The sequence below is a fragment of the Solanum dulcamara genome, chromosome 12 (assembly GCF_947179165.1).
Source record: "Solanum dulcamara chromosome 12, daSolDulc1.2, whole genome shotgun sequence".
Classification (NCBI taxonomy): Eukaryota; Viridiplantae; Streptophyta; class Magnoliopsida; order Solanales; family Solanaceae; genus Solanum; species Solanum dulcamara.
This window is the reverse complement of record NC_077248.1, coordinates 8,303,489-8,321,041: the sequence shown is the minus strand read 5'-3', so window position 1 is coordinate 8,321,041 and position 17,553 is coordinate 8,303,489. Positions and strand designations below refer to the sequence as shown.

The following is a 17,553-nucleotide window of genomic DNA, read 5'->3' as shown; positions in this document are numbered from 1 at the left end:
AGTTATAGTAAGAATTTATATTGAGAAATTATTCACCACAAAGTATTTAATTTCCACAAATTTAGGGACTCTTAATATAGTTATTTTAAATTATATTTTTACATTTAAATATAAGGTTCATCTCAATAAATATAGTTATGTACAAAAAAATATATATTAACTATAGATATGATACAATGTCCTCATATTTTTTCTTTGTAGATAAGAAATTCAAGAGCAACAAAGAAAATAATGATAACCTTGATTAATTTTGTCTAATTCAGAAGATCTCAACATCCTGCATATTTAAATATAAAAGAAAAATACAGTTTGCAAACTTTTATGGAATCTATGCAAGGATGATAAAATATGAATAAAATGGATAGATGTTTACTTTATCAAAGGCCAGAATATTTGAAATTACATACGCAAACAAGCTTCTTGAATATTGAAAACAAATTAATGCTTGTAACAATATATCCCGTTGAATCCTACTAAGTGAGGTCCGGAGAGAATAAAATATACGCAAACTTTATCACTATTTCAAAAAGATAGAAAGACTATTTTCAAAAGAAAATTCATAATTGTAAAGGCTCTAAAATATTGATATTCTAGATATGAAATCATTCAAAAAAAAAAAAATTAGAGCGCATTTAATTGATTAATGAAATTTTAATCATATATACCGATTTATGTGTATTTTAATTATTAGACTCAACTTTAATCTTTTGTGATAATTAGATTCACTGACATAAATAAATCATAATTGAGATTTTAATTGCAAATGAAATTGAGGAGTTACAATAAAAAGAACCAAATCAAAATTTAAGATAAAGATGAAAGGCAAAGTATTTTTAATTTTGTATTGCTCCATTAATTTATTGTTTTATGACTTTACTAATTTTATATTGCTCCGTTGAACTCAACATTGACTCCGACACTAATCTAAATTGTTTCTATGACTATCGGACAACCTATTTAAGATCAATACTCTTTCTTTCCTCTTAATAATTAAATGATTATTTTTTATGAATGAAAGTAAGGTTCTACACACTTCATTAAATAGTATAAATAAAATTTCAATATTAATCTTGTACGCCTATAAAACAATTGGTTCTTATTTAATAAATTTTAAAAATCTTCTAATTTAATTCGAAAAAGATTGAGAGATAAAAAAAATTATTAGAAAAAAGAATTTTATAGTTATTTAAATGAAAACTATTAATGATTAGTATGATCTTATGTATATAGCTTATATTATTAATTTAAAAATATATAAAATTATTTTATTTTAATTGATAAAATAAAATTAAGAGAAAAACAATATACTTTTCACTTTTTTATTACTTAAAGATACTAATCTCTATGAACGTGTCGTTATTCCCTATCACTTGTCAATCATAACAAATATTGGATAATATTGTTTGAAATTACATATAATTTCAAAATTATCAATTGATTTTATCCACTTAATACTTTTAAATTGTTATATATGGTATATATCCTTTATGTTTTTATCTATGAAATATGTTAGTATTAAAATATCCAACATTAGGAACTGAGTTAATGACCTTATATTATTTGTTGACACCCAATTTTTACCCTCAACAACATAATTTTTACAAAAAAAATAATAATAATAATACAATAATAATAAAATATATATATAAAATTAAATAATAATAATAATAAAACGAAATATACATATATGGTATCATCGTTTTAAATTAATTTCTCTCTCTATATATATGGCTATATATATATTTATAAAAAATAATTCTTGAATATAATATATTTTATTATTTATTCAAAAAAAAAAATTGTCTCAAAAGATTTTTATTTTTAAAATAAATAGCTCTGTTAATTAGTTTGATTTAATTAATAGACTCATATTTCAAGTTAATTTATTTAAACCGAAGTTAATTATTTACTTTGTCAAAAATGAGAGGTTTGTTAATTAATTAATGCATACTTATCTTATTTTAATTTTAGACTTCTTCAATTTTAATTAAATTAAAATAATTGGCTTTTATAAAACCATGCATATTTTCAAGTGTATTTTTAATAATTATTATTTAGTCATTATCTCTTAGTAATATTTAAATTTGACTTATAAAAAAAGAAAATTATTATTTACCATAATTAATTATTTCGTAAATTAATAATTAGTTACAATGAGGTTAATCATTTTACTTTTGTTAAAATTAAGAAGATCGTAAATTAATTCGTCTAATTTGATAACCAATTACACTAATTAATTTTACGTTTTCATTACTTCTCCTAAATAACAAATAATTAATATTGAATTAACAATTTTTTTTATTATTTTTATTCTTTCATTAATACTACAACACGCAAATAATATATATGACATCTCCTCGTCAAAAAATAAAAAAATAAATAAATCAATAAATAAATAATAATAATAATAAATAAAGAAATTAAAAATATTTATATTATAATAATAATAAACATTAAATAATAATAAAATATATAATTGTTTTCTTTTCATCCAAATAATTTTTTAAAAAAATGAATATAATATATATATATATATATATATATATATATATATTAATCCGATTTTTTTTATTTATTATTTTTTTTATTTATCTTTTTAATAAAAATTAAAACATTATTTTAATCCACGCGTGCCCCGCCCATCATTCTTTGTCCATTTTTAAAAAAAATAATAAAAAATATATATATATATTATAAAATTCATCCGATTTTTTTTAAAAAAATAATAAAAAATTTTTAATAAAATATATATATTATTATACACATGTTTTGTCCCCTTCCCATATCCCTATAACATTTTTTATTCCACGCTTGTCCCTTGCACATATACCCATATTAATATTATATCTCTTTTATACCCTCTAACCGACACTAGTTCAAAAAAATAAAATAAAAAATCTCCAACCACTTTTCAGAAAATAAAATAAAGAATATATATATATATATATATATAATAACAATCCTTCCCATACCCCTTTGTCCCTTTTTTTTTAAATAAAAATAAAATAAATAATAATATAAAATATATATATATATATATATATATATACTTTATCCGAATTAAAATATAATAATAATATAAACAATAATAATATAAAATTCGGCCGCATGCACGCGTGTATTCCACCAACATTTCTTGTCCCCCTTTATTTATTTATTTTTATTAAATATATTAAAAAAATAAATAATTCTTCACAAATAAAACTATATATATATATATATATATATATATATATATATATTATATTCGTCCGAAATAAATAAAACAAACAAATAATTTTTGTCATAATCTATTTCAAAAAATATATATATAATAATACTCATTCCGCATTATTTTAATATTCCGCCCATTTCGTATTAATTAATTATTTTAATTTTTTTTTCCGCCGATCCGTATTATTTTAATAATCCGTCCATTCCACATTATTTAAATATTTCGCCCATTTCGTATTAATTATTATTTTTCCGCCGTTCCACATTATTTTATATTTTCGCCCACTCCGCATTATTTTAATCATCCGTTATTATTTTTATTTTTATTTAATTTCTATCTCCCTATAAATAGAGGGATTAGACAGAAAAAAATGAACACAGACAGAATAGGGAAGAATTTTTGAATTTTCTCTCAATTTGAACTCGATTTTACTTGAAAAACAAGGGTATATTCGTGACCAAAGCATTTCCGTTCACTGTCCAGCAACAGGTAATATTTATTCCGTTCTTCTTTTATTTCTCATTGTTATTATCATAAAAGGTTATCCTAAATTATTATCTTGCTAATTTCGTCATTATTTTCTTGTTTTGCATGAACACCCCTGGAGCAAAAATGGAGTCTTGATCTGAGACTCGATATAATCATCCTACCCTCACATGGAGTCGATATCCTAGATCTTTTAAAAATAGCAAACGAATAAGATCGCCATATTCAGTGTCAATCCGGGCTGTTTATATTTTTTAGCATTTATTATTATTGTTATTATTATTCTAATTATCAGTGTCTGTTTATTTGATGTCGTTATTATTGTTATTTTAATTATTATTGCTATTATTATTATTAGTATATTTTATTTTCTGTTATTATTATTATTATTATTATTATTTTCGCTGTCAATATTATTAATAGAAGTAGTAGTATGTTTATTTTTCCGTTAGTATTATTATTATTATTATTATTATTATTATCGTTTTCGTTATTCATATTAATATTATTATTTTCATTATTAATATTATTAAGAGAAGCAGTAGAATGTTTATTTTTCTGTTAGTATTACTATTATTATTATTAATATTATTATTGCTATTGTTATTATTATTTTCGTTATTATTATTATTATTAGTAGTAGTATATATTTTATTATTACCGTTTTTATTATTATTATTATTAGTAGTAGTATTTTATTTACTGTTAGCATTATTATTATTATTATTATTATTAGTTTATTAATATTTTCGTAATTATTATTATCATTATTATTAGTACATTTTGTTCACTGCTATTATTATTATTAATGTTACCATTATTATTATTATTTTATTATATGTATTATTATTTTCGTTATTAATATTATTAGTAGTACTATTATTATTATTATTATTATCATTTTCGTTATTATAATTATTATTATTATTTGCATTATTATTATTATCATTTTCGTCATTATTATTAATAGCTATTTTTACTATTATTATTACTTCGTTAATATTACTATCATCATTTCATTACTATTATTATTATTATTATTATTATTTTCGTCATTATTATTATTAATAGTAGCAATGTTTGTTTTTATTCACTATTATTATTATCATTGTTAGTATTTTTGTTATTATTATTGTTATTACTATTATCATTACTAGTATAGTTATCATTATTAATATCATCATCATTATCATTATTATTATTATCATTATTTATTGTTATTATCATTATTATTATTATTATCATTATTATATTTATCGATATTTTATTTATGATTATTATTATTATTATACTATTATTGTTATTATTTTATTATTATTATATGTTATTGTTATTTGTTATTAACGTTATTATTTATTATGCTTATTGTTATTATTCTTATTCTTATTATTATTATTGCTATTGTTATTATTATCTATTTATTATTATTCGTATTATTGCTATTATATTTACCGTTATCATATTATTATTATTATTATTATTGCTATTATTATTATTGTTGTTGTTATCACTATTTATCATCATTATTATTATTATTATTATTTACTTATTATTATTATTATTATTATTATTATTTTTGTTATTATTATCATTATTATACTAGTATAATTTATTTACTATTATTATTATTACTATTATTGTTGTTGTTGTTGTTGTTATGAGTTGTAGTTGTATTTTATTTTACTATTATTATTATTATTATTATTATTATTATTATTATCATTAGTATTAGTAGTATTTCTATCTACTATTATTATTATTATTATTATTTTCTTCATCATTATTATTATTATTAGTAGTACTAATAGTAGTAGTAGTATTTTCATTTACTGTTATTATTGTTATTATCGTTACTATTATTATTCGTAGTATTTTATTTTACTATTATTATCATTAATATTATTATCGTTATCTTTATTAGTATCATTAGTATTAAATTCGTTATCATTATCATCATTAGTATTTTTATTATTATTATTATTATCGTTATTAGTATTATTTAGTGTTACTATCATTATTATTATTATTATCATTATTATTATTATTATTATTTACTGCCGTTATTAATATTATTATTTCTATTATTATTATTTTTATTATTATTATTTATCATATTATTATTATTATTATTGTCGTTGTGTTCTCCCTAATGCAATAGCTAACATTATATGGATATTTAGATTTGTGAAACTTTAATTAAAATGGTTCATCATAATAAAAGAAATCAATATTTTTCTTTAAGGCTTAGTTATTAAAATATATATATATATCGCATTTAAACACTCACTTAGTTACTAAGCTTTGTTTTCAAAACTTTTGAGCAACCTTTTTATAATTTTAATCATTTAACCTAAGTTTGGCCGGTAATCGTTTTTAACGAATCTTGAAGGATGCCTAACCCCTTCCCTTTAGGATAACTAGAACCCTTATCTAGAATCTCATAAGCTAAGTAGACCACTAATTGGAGATCATTTTTTAGCATTGAATAAGTTAAATATTTAGGTATCCTAATTTACCTTAAAAAAATAATTAGGTGGCGACTCCTTAAAATTAAATAATTTAGGAATCATTAATATGTTGTACACCGTTTGACCTCGAGTTAAAATGGGGTATAACAGCTTGGCGACTCTGCTGGGGACATAAAGGTTCTAAACTATAACAGACTTAGGTTAATAATTTGAATTTCTTTATATTTTTAGTTTTTCTTTTTTTTTTGTTTGATGATTTATGTTATGATTATTTATTTGCTATTGCTTGATATTAATGTATGTTTGCAATTATTTTGTTGCTTTATATATTTGAATATTTGTTACTGCTTTATATAAACTGTCATTCCGTTCATACTTCCTCCAATTCTGGAAAATTGACACTATCACACGTACACGTGAGGTGTGTTTTGCGCACCCACAAAGTTTTTTTCAAAAATCCCAAAATTTAGGAGAGTTGGTGTATGCGCGGGGTGTCCGGATCTTTTTCCGTGTGGCCGCGTAGCCTTCTCACTCGAGTTGTCCACTCGGGAACCTTTTGTCTAGTAAGCCAAATCTTAGAAAAAACATAAGATAGAGCTGTGCTTCCCTTCGAACTAAGTCATGCATGCATACGCCTTAGGTGGATTGACCCAAGGTGTCAATTCCACATTTAAGAAACCACACATACGTCGACGGGTTTCATGACCCAACGACCAATAAGCATATTTTATGGAACGTGATAAAGATAGACTGATCCAAGCCAATTTTGACATAATGAGTTTGGAAAATGTGTCCTTATTTTATTAATTTGTATTGTAGGATGGATTCAACTCCCCAAATACCCAAAATTAGGATGGTCGAGGGTGTCCCGTACAAATTGAAGAAATGGTGGGAAAATTTTAGCCCCATCGAGAAATCAGCAATTACAAAAAAATTGGGCTTCCTCCCTATGCTATTCAAGGTCTCCCCGGATAATCATGTGGTTAGCGCATTACTTCCATTTTGGGATCCAGATCGTGTTGTGTTCGCATTCAAAGACTTTGAGTTAACACCCACATTGGAGGAAATCTACTATTTCACTAGTTTGAAGTATCGAGGGAGAAGTCAAATTATCCCACACGGTCAATCAGGGAAGAAATTTCTTCGATACTTAGGATTGAAAAACACTAGGAAACTAGGGTGTTTCAAACACAATTGGGTTTCCTTGGATTACTTATATGGGCGGTATGGATGTTCGGACAGTTACAAGTTATTCAGAAAAGAATTCTCTTGCACCTCTACCCATTAGCAAGCTAACCGTCCTATTGCATTTGCTGTGGCTTTACTAGGAACCTTGGTATTTCCACAAGAACATGGGAAGATTAGCACTTGTATATGTTATGTGGCTAAAGCACTTTTCAAAGGAGTCGACGAAAAAGAAATCACTTTGGTTCCTATGATTTTGGCTGAAATACTTTGAGCCCTTGGAAAGTGTAAAAGAGGAGAAACAAGTTTCTTTGAAGGTTGCAATCTTCTTTTGCAAATGTGGGCGATGGAACATTTTTACCAACGTGATGACATGGTAGACATATGTTTTAGTAATACAAGTCATATTAACAGTTTTTATGATAGGATGAAAAGGTTTGTGTCTCCAGTTGGTACTAATGATTGGTACGAATTCTTGATTTCTCGCACTAGTGACCAAATTCAATGGAAATACCCACTACTCTCATGTCCTACTGCATTCATAAGGTGTAGAGGATTTTACTACATCAAGCTCATTGGATTGGAAGGTCTCCAACCATACGCCCCAATATGTGTGCTTCAACAGTTCGGTCAAACACAAATGATTCCTCTACAAGCAAATATGAAATCTTCTGAAATTTCCTTCGAATCAGACTTTAAAGTCCCTAGAGTTGATAAGATTCTTCATGAATGGGATAATATCATCACGCTAGAGATAGGAGATGGACCAGCAAGAAGAACTCCAGAATATCAGGCATGGCTTTGAGAAGATCGCAATAGCATAAGCCCAGAAGGTGAACAGGGCTTTGAGGATATTAGGACAACGATTTGGATACGACACTATCATCTTGGAACCAAAATAGTTACACCAGAAATGTGGGCTCAAATGGTGAATATAATACAGATTCTGGATAATGCGAGAGCAGGATCTAACAGTGTTGGAGCATCATCTTCATCCACTTCACCATTCTGATTAAGAGCAAGAATTAGGCTAAGTCTTTGTTTCCATTTTTTGTCATCTTTCCATGTATTTTGTTGATTATTGTACCCTTTTATTGTTGTTTAATGAAAATTGGATTTTTTTTGTCTTCCAAACTCAAATTATCTCAAGTTAATGGCTTGGATCAACCTATCATAAATCTCGTTATTTGGCATTTAGGCCCACCTTTGGCATAAAAGAGGTCCCGTGCATATTAGGTCGCATTTGTACCATTAATTTCTCTTCTTACTATGTAATTTATTTGCTATGTGGTATATGTTCCCTTATTTGCCAACATTATTTGCCTAATTGTTTATTCGATTTATACTAATATATTTCTTTTCTTTTTGTTTAACAGAGGTTTCTTTTTCCTTTCTAATTTATTTCCCCAAAGGTTGATTCGTGTTGACTGCGAACTGGCGGATCATCCATACTTCACTAGATCAAAAGGCCGATCACCCGCCGATATGACTGGTTCAAGTGCATCTGATCAAGATGGTTTAGGACTTGTCACTATCCCAAGAGATGAACCTGAGGCTTCAGAAGGAAGGGATCCTATTTCTTATAATGAACATATTGCTAACCTGATGCAACAAATGGCCAATATGCAAAGAGAGATCGACCGACTTCGAAACCTTACCAATTTGTCCATTAGCCTAAATACACCACTTCCCGAACATGGGGCAAATGCAACTATTCCACCTGTTGACTCTTCCTCGCCTCAAGACTTCCTTCCAAATCCTTCCCCTTTCAAAACCAATATGACTGCTCCTAAACAACCCGTCAACCAACCACAAGTCAATTTCGCAAACATCAACTCACAACAAACCAATCCACTACCTTTCACTACCCCTTATGTTTCCCAAACTCCAGTCCTCCAAACTACACTTACCTAAGCTCCACTCACTGAAACTAACCCACTTACCCAAAAATCCCCACTCACCCAAACCAACCCGCTCATCCAAAAATACCAAACGATCCAACATATACCTGTGACACATACTACAACTCCTAACATGCAATATGTGCCACAAGTATACGTAACAGAAGCTCAACCTTTCATTACTCCAATACCAACCATGCCAGAAGTCGATCCATATAAGGAGATGGAGAGAAAGGCCAGATCAAAAACAGATGAAAGTGTAGCTAGGGAGATTCGTAATTTGAAAGAAGCGTTCAAAAGTATCCAACTTCACAAAGAGTGCGAAGGATTTGAGTATGAGGATTTATGTGTTCATCCTGATGTCGAGTTGCCTGCAGGATATAAAGTACCAAAATTTGATGTGTTTGATGGGAAGGGAAATCCACGAGCTCATTTAAGATCGTATTATGACAAGCTAGTTGGAGTGGGGAAAGATGAGGCCATTAGAATGAAATTATTCATAAGGAGTTTGACAGGAGAAGCATTGGATTGGTATACAAGTCAAGATCCGAAGAAATGGCATAGTTGGAGTATCATGGCACAAGATTTCATGGATAGGTTCAAGTTCAACACTGAGGCCATACCAGATAGATTCTATTTGATGAAATTAGAAAAAAGGTCGACGGAGTCTTTTAGAGAATATGCCATGAGATGGAGAGCAGATGCTGCAAAGGTTCAACCTCCGATGACAGAAAGTGAGATGACCTCCCTTTTTATACAATCTCAAAAAGATGCAACGTATTATGAGAAGATGATAAGCGTGGTAGGACAAAAGTTCTTTGAAGTTGTAAGGATGGGAGAATTCATTGAAGAAGGTATTAAAACTGGGAGAATCACTAATTTGGCAGCCTTACAAGCAACAAGTAAAGCAATTCAGTCAGATTCAATTGGAGGAGCCTTTAAGAAGAAGAAGGACGGAGTGTCCGCTGTCATGACCATCCAGGAACGTAGGCCAAACCAAATGTTAACATACCAAAACCCTTTACCCCAACCTTCATACCATAATCAGTATACCCAAGTCCCTCAACCATATTACCAGCCTTCTGTCGCCCCTTATCCAGTTTACACTACTCAGCCAATATATTATCCATCCAGAGCGCCCACTTATCCAAATCCCTCACAATACCGACCTACATACCCACCTCAATCCCATTATCAAACACAAATTCGCCCATCAAATCCACCAAGGCCCCGCCCAAACTTTGAAAGAAGACCACCCAAAACCTATACACCTTTAGCCGAACCTTTATCCCAACTATATGAAAGGTTGAGAACCGCAGGGATACTCCAACCAATCCAAGCACGAATTCCCAACCCCCTTCCCGGATGGTATGATGACACTAAGCATTGCGTCTATCACTCTGGAGCTGCTGGACATGACACCGAGAACTGTCTTACTCTCAAGGACAAGATTGAGGCATTAATCAAAGAAGGAGTTATTCAACTCAGAGGTGCTGCCCCCAATGTAAATAACAATCCTCTTCCAAATCATGAGAATGTGAATATGATCACTATTGATGAAGAGTGCAATTTGGAAGGGACTATTTTGCCAATCAAAGAAGAGAAGAATGTTATGGCATCTGCCTTTATTGCTCCCATTATCACAATCCAGGCGCGAGCGCCATTTGAAGTGGAAGTTTTGGTTCCTAAACCTAAGATTACGGTTTTGGTTGCTCAATCAACTCATTTTGATACTAAAGCAGTTCCCTGGAGTTACTCAACTGACACAAAGGACAAAGGGAAAGGAAAGGTAGTTGTAGAAGTTGCTGCTGCCGGAATGACAAGATCGGGGCGATGTTATGCCCCTGAAGGTGTTGCACGAATCGTACCGAATAAGGAAGTTAACCAAAAGAAAGTTGTGACAGAAGCTGAAATAGAGGATTTTTGGAGGAAAATGCCAACAAAAGAATATTCTGTTGTTGAACAGTTGAAGAAGACTCCCGCCCAAATTTCCTTGATGTCATTATTGATGAGTTCTGAAACTCACAGGAGCGCTTTGGTGAAAGTTCTAAGTGAAGCTTATGTTCCGGCCAATATCACAAGTGAGAATCTTTCAGCCATGGTAGGGCAGGTTTTGGAAGCAAACAAAGTCTGTTTTCACGAAGAGGAATTACCATCTGAAGGTTTGGGACATAACAAAGCATTGAACATCACTGTCAGGTGTAGGGACAAGTTTGTTTCTAGAGTTCTGATTGACAATGGTTCAGCTGTTAACATATGTCCTTTCAATACCCTTCGAGCTTTGGGAATTAATATCGGGAAAATTCGTGAAAGCCATGTGAGGGTTAGAGGTTTTGATAGAACACAAAGGGGAGTCATTGGCGAAATTGATTTGCCACTACAAATTGGACCCGAGGAGTTCGTGGTAGAATTCCAAGTATTGGACATACCTGCTAGTTACAATTTATTGCTTGGGAGGCCTTGGATCCATATGGCTGGTGCGGTCCCTTCTACCCTGCACCAAAATTTGAAATTTGTTTGGAACCACCACGAGATTATTGTTCATGGAGAAGGTAGTAATTCCATGTATCCTGAGAATTCAATCCCTGTTGTTGAAAGTATGGAAGAACTGGATGGGTCTGTGTTCCATACTAAAGAGATTATGTGTGTTCATCAAATCGAAAGGGTAAAGTTACCACGTGTGCTTGTGATGGTGGCTTGGGAAATGTTGAAGAATGGTTTCATGCCTGGTCGAGGACTTGGAGTGAACTTAGGTGGAATAGTGGAACCAATTCAATTGTCGGGCCAGAAATACACCTTTGGTTTGGGATACAAGCCTACTCCTGAAGAAGTCTCATTGGCCGATCTCAAAAGGAAAAGTGACATTTCATTGCCCCATCCCATTCCGCACTTGAATCAGTCATTTTCCAAGGCATATATTATAAAGGAATCAGAGGAAGACGCTGAAAACACCCTCGTGGAAGGACTCAAAAACTTATTTATAGAAGAAGCAGAATGCAACATGATCTTGGAGGATTGTACCGAGATTCCGACCATATGGGATGTGGAGCCTGGAGATGCTTTGAACAATTGGACTTATAACCCATCCCCGTTTCCTCGAAAATCTTGGTAGATGTTTGTACTAGAATTAATGAAATAACATGATTCAAAATTGAGGCCTGAATCATGTTTAAGAATCTTTAAATGTTTTGCCTCCACTTTTGAAATCTTAAATGCCACATTTAAGCCATATTTTCTGCTTTAAAATTCAAAATTTTGTACTTAATTATAAATTTATTTTTTACTCCCTTTCAGCGAGCAAATTAATGAATCTGCCAATACCGAGAATGTGACATGTAATGAAATGAGCAAACAAATCTCAAATACTGAGCAATCTTTTGCGGAATATGAAGAAGAGGTGCAACCTGAAGAGTTGACTGAAGATTTTGAACATTTTGAGAATAAAATAAAGCCAAATTTGGATGAAACTGAGACGGTAAATTTGGGAGATTCAGAACTAATGAAAGAAACAAGAATTAGCATCCATTTGACTCCGTCTCAAAGAAAGGAACTTATTGATCTTTTGGGACAATATATGGATGTATTTGCATGGTCTTATGATGATATGCCGGGTCTAAGCACAAACATTGTTTCACATAAGTTGCCAACTGATCCATCTTGTCCCCCAGTCAAGCAAAAGCCAAGGAAGATCAAGCCTGATCTGAGTTTAAAAGTTAAGGAAGAAGTTTCTAAGCAAATCGACGCCAACGTCATCCGAGTCACAAAGTATCCTACATGGTTAGCTAATATAGTGCCAGTACCAAAGAAAGATGGAAAAATCAGAGTATGTGTAGACTATCGAGACCTCAACAAGGCCAGTCCGAAAGATGATTTTCCACTTCCAAACATTCACATACTTATTGATAATTGTGCAAAGCATGAGTTGCAGTCATTTGTTGATTGCTTTGCAGGCTACCATCAGATTCTAATGGATGAAGAAGACGCTGATAAAACGGCATTCATCACACCTTGGGGAGTGTATTGTTATCGAGTAATGCCTTTCGGACTCAAGAATGCAGGAGCAACATACATGAGAGCTATGACTACCATTTTTCATGACATGATCCATAAGGAGATTGAAGTCTATGTAGATGATGTCATTATCAAGTCATAAAAGAGCTCCAATCACCTCACAGATTTGAAGAAGTTCTTTGATAGGTTGAGGCGGTATAATCTGAAATTAAATCCTGCAAAGTGTGCATTTGGTGTCCCTGCTGGAAAATTGTTGGGTTTCATTGTGAGTAGGAAGGGCATAGAATTGGATCCTTCAAAAATAAAGGCTATTCAAGACTTGCCCCCTCCAAAGAGTCGAAAGGATGTAATGAGTTTTCTTGGTCGACTAAATTACATTAGTCGATTCATTGCACAGTCGACTATAATTTGTGAACCAATCTTCAAGTTGTTGAGGAAAGACGCCGCCATTAAATGGACTGAAGATTGTCAACAAGCTTTTGACAGAATCAAGGAGTACTTGTCTAGTCCGCCCGTCTTGGTGCCTCCAAAACCGGGGAGACCATTGCTACTATATATGTCAGTATCGGACAATGCATTTGGATGTGTGTTAGGACAACATGATGAAACTGGGAGGAAAGAACAGGCTATATACTACTTGAGCAAGAAATTCACGCCTTATGAAGCCCGGTATACTTTATTGGAACGCACTTGTTGTGCCTTGACTTGGGTTGCACAAAAGTTAAGACATTACTTATGCGCGTATACCACTTTTCTCATCTCAAGGATGGATCCACTCAAATACATATTTCAGAAGCCTATGCCAACGGGGAAGTTGGCAAAATGGCAAATTTTACTAAGTGAATTCGATATTATTTATGTCACTCAGAAGGCCATCAAGGGACAGGCGCTTGCTGATCATCTTGCTGAAAACCCTGTGGATGAAGAGTACGAGCCTCTTAAAACTTATTTCCCTGATGAAGAGGTGTTATTTATTGGAGAGGATATTTTAGAAGAATATCATGGGTGGAGGATGTTCTTTGATGGTGCTGCAAATTCTAAAGGAGTCGGTACTGGGGCAGTGCTTGTCTCAGAATCAGGTCAACATTATCCAGTCTCAGCGAAATTCAAGTTTCTATGCACTAACAATATGGCGGAGTATGAAGCTTGTATTCTTGGACTCAAAATGGATATTGATATGAATATACAAGAATTGTTGGTTATAGGTGACTCAGACTTATTGATTCACCAGGTACAAGGCGAATAGAGCACCAAGAATGTGAAGATACTCCCCTATTTGCAATGTGTGAAGGAAATATGCAAGAAATTTATCAAGATAGAATTCAGGCATATTCCTAGAGCTCAAAATGAATTCGCAGATGCCTTGGCAACCATGTCTTCTATGATTCAACATCCAGACAAGAATTATATAGATCCAATCAAAATCAATGTGCAGGATCAACCGGCCTATTGTTTCCATGTGGATGAAGAAATAGATGGAGAACCATGGTACTATGATATTGTGAGGTATCTCAAAGAAGGAGATTATCCAGAAGGCATAAGCAATATTCAAAAAAGAACACTGCGGAGGCTTGCAAATCACTTTTTCTTAAGTGGAGAAATCCTTTATAGGAGGACTCGAGATTTAGGTTTATTAAGGTGTGTCGACTCCCAAGAGGCGAGCAAGTTGATTGAAGAAATACATGGGGGTACTTGCGGGCCACACATGAATGGTTTTACTTTGGCAAAGAAGATTGTGCGGGCCGGATATTTCTGGATGACTATGGAAACAGACTGCATTCGCTTTGTGAGGAAATGTCATCAATGTCAGATTCATGGTGATTTGATCCGAGTTCCACCGAATGAACTCAATGTGACGAGTTCTCCTTGGCCGTTCGTAGCCTGGGGCATGGATGTCATCGGTCCTATCGAACCAGCCGCATTAAATGGACACAGGTTCATTTTGGTAGCTATCGATTACTTCACAAAATGGGTAGAAGCATCCTCACATAAGTCTGTGACAAAAAAAGTGGTGACAGATTTTGTTCGCAATAACATAGTTTGTAGATTTGGCATCCCCCATTCGATTATAACAGATAATGGAGCTAACCTCAATAGCGGTTTGATGCATGAGATATGTGATAAGTTCAAAATTATTCACCGCAATTCTACTCCTTACTGACCACAGATGAATGGAGCAGTTGAGGCTGCCAACAAGAATATCAAAAGAATATTGCGGAAGATGATTGATAATTATAAGCATTGGCATGAAAATTTACCGTTTGCCCTCCTTGGCTATCGCACCACGATTAGGACTTCGACTGGGGCAACACCTTATCTTTTGGTTTATGGAACAGAAGCAGTATTACCAATGGAAGTTGAGATACCATCCCTGAGGATAATCCAAGAAGCTGAGTTGAGTGATGCCAAATGGATACAAAGCCGATATGAACAATTGATGCTCATTGATGAAAAGAGAATGAATGCAGTTTGTCACGGACAACTTTATCAACATAGGATGGCCAAAGCTTTCAATAAAAAGGTAAGACTGAGACAGTTCAAGCCGGGACAATTGGTGTTAAAACGGATATTCCCGCACCAAGAAGAAGCTAAGGGGAAGTTTGCGCCTAATTGGCATGGGCCTTATGTGGTTCACAGAGTGTTGACTGGAGGAGCGGTGATTCTAGCAGAAATGGACGGAAAGATATGGCCGAAAGCCATCAATTCAGATGCGATTAAGAAATACTATGTCTAGGAGCCTTTATATTGTTTTCATGTAATATTTTATGTAATATTGAAGAACTACGTTCCGCCCTGATTCCCTTGGCGGGATACGTAGGAAACCCATATCGGGTCTGGTCACTTAGGAAAAATTATAAAGAAGATCCCATTGTTATGTACTATGAACTACGCCTGGCCTGATTCCCTTGGTGGGATACGTAGGCGGCCTGTATCGGCTTCGGTCACATTATGAGAAAATTTTCATTTCCCTCCTTCTTATTATTATTTCGTATATGATAATTACGCATAGTCTAGTTCATGTTGGATACCTAGGCAACCAGTAAAGGACTCGGCCCCTTTGTTTCAATTCTCAAGGAATGTATTCACGAATTACGTATGGTTCGGTCTTTTCGTTATCATGATGAAATATCATTATCTCCCTTTACCAAAACTGGGACAGTTTTGCGGGCAACATTAGAAGAAGACCTCAAGAAAATTGAAGAGTATGTGGGAAATAGAATAATCAGGTTGAAGAAAGAAAAGGACGTTTGCTTCGTTTCACGACAGGTCGCAATCTAAAATTTTGCAGAAATTCTTTACTATTATATATATATATATAATTTATCTTATTACTTTTAATATGGACCTTTACACCAAATATTTTCCTGTTATTTATTAGCCAAGATTTAGAATAGACGGGGATTGCAAGTACAAACTAAGTTGAAGAAAGAAGGAGTATGAAGAACCAAGGCTTCAAAGTCAATGCGAATCAACCTCCCCCCAAAACTCATAATTTTTCTTTGAATGCAGGCTTGCCAGAATTATCGGCCAATAAAGAGGTCAACATATTTACAGCCTCGGAAGGATCATATGTTGAATGGTTTGAATTACTTATAAATTTATGTTTTAAATCAAGCTTCTCGAAAATTCCAAATATCTTGATTTCACAAATATTTTCAGTTGTACTACCTATGATATTAAATGCCCCGCATAAATATTCTCAAATGCACTCCACGAATACTTTCAAATAATTTTAAGTGCAATACGCCATACAAATGCTTTCAGATATCTTCGAACACATCGCACAGATGTCTTGAAATCTTTTCAAATGCACTGCATAAATGCTTTTAATTATTATCAAATGCACTGCACAAATGCTTTCAATTATTATCAAATGCACTACACAAATACTTTCAATTATTATCAAATGCACTGCACAAATACTTTCAAATATTATCAAATGCACTGCACAAATGCTTTCAGATATTATCAAATGCACTGCACAAATGCTTTCAATTATTATCAAAAGCACTGCACAAATGCTTTCAAATATTATCAAATGCACTACACAAATGCTTTCAAATATTATCAAATGCACTGCACAAATGCTTTCAAACATTATCAAATGCACTGCACTAATGCTTTCCAGTATATTCAAATGCACTGCACAAATGCTTACAATTCATTCAAATGCACTGCACAAATGCTTTCGATATATTCAAATATTTTATTGCGCTCCACAAGGCTTTCAATTGCTTTCTACTGCTTTGTACAAATGCTTTAAATATAATTGTATAAAACGCTTGCA

At 32.0% G+C, this 17,553-nt stretch overlaps 1 pseudogene; it reads left to right on the top strand.

The window, feature by feature from the left end:
• Positions 1 to 9,450: 9,450 nt before the first annotated feature.
• On the top strand, positions 9,451 to 15,999 carry LOC129875563 (uncharacterized; annotated as a pseudogene).
• Positions 16,000 to 17,553: the final 1,554 nt, after the last annotated feature.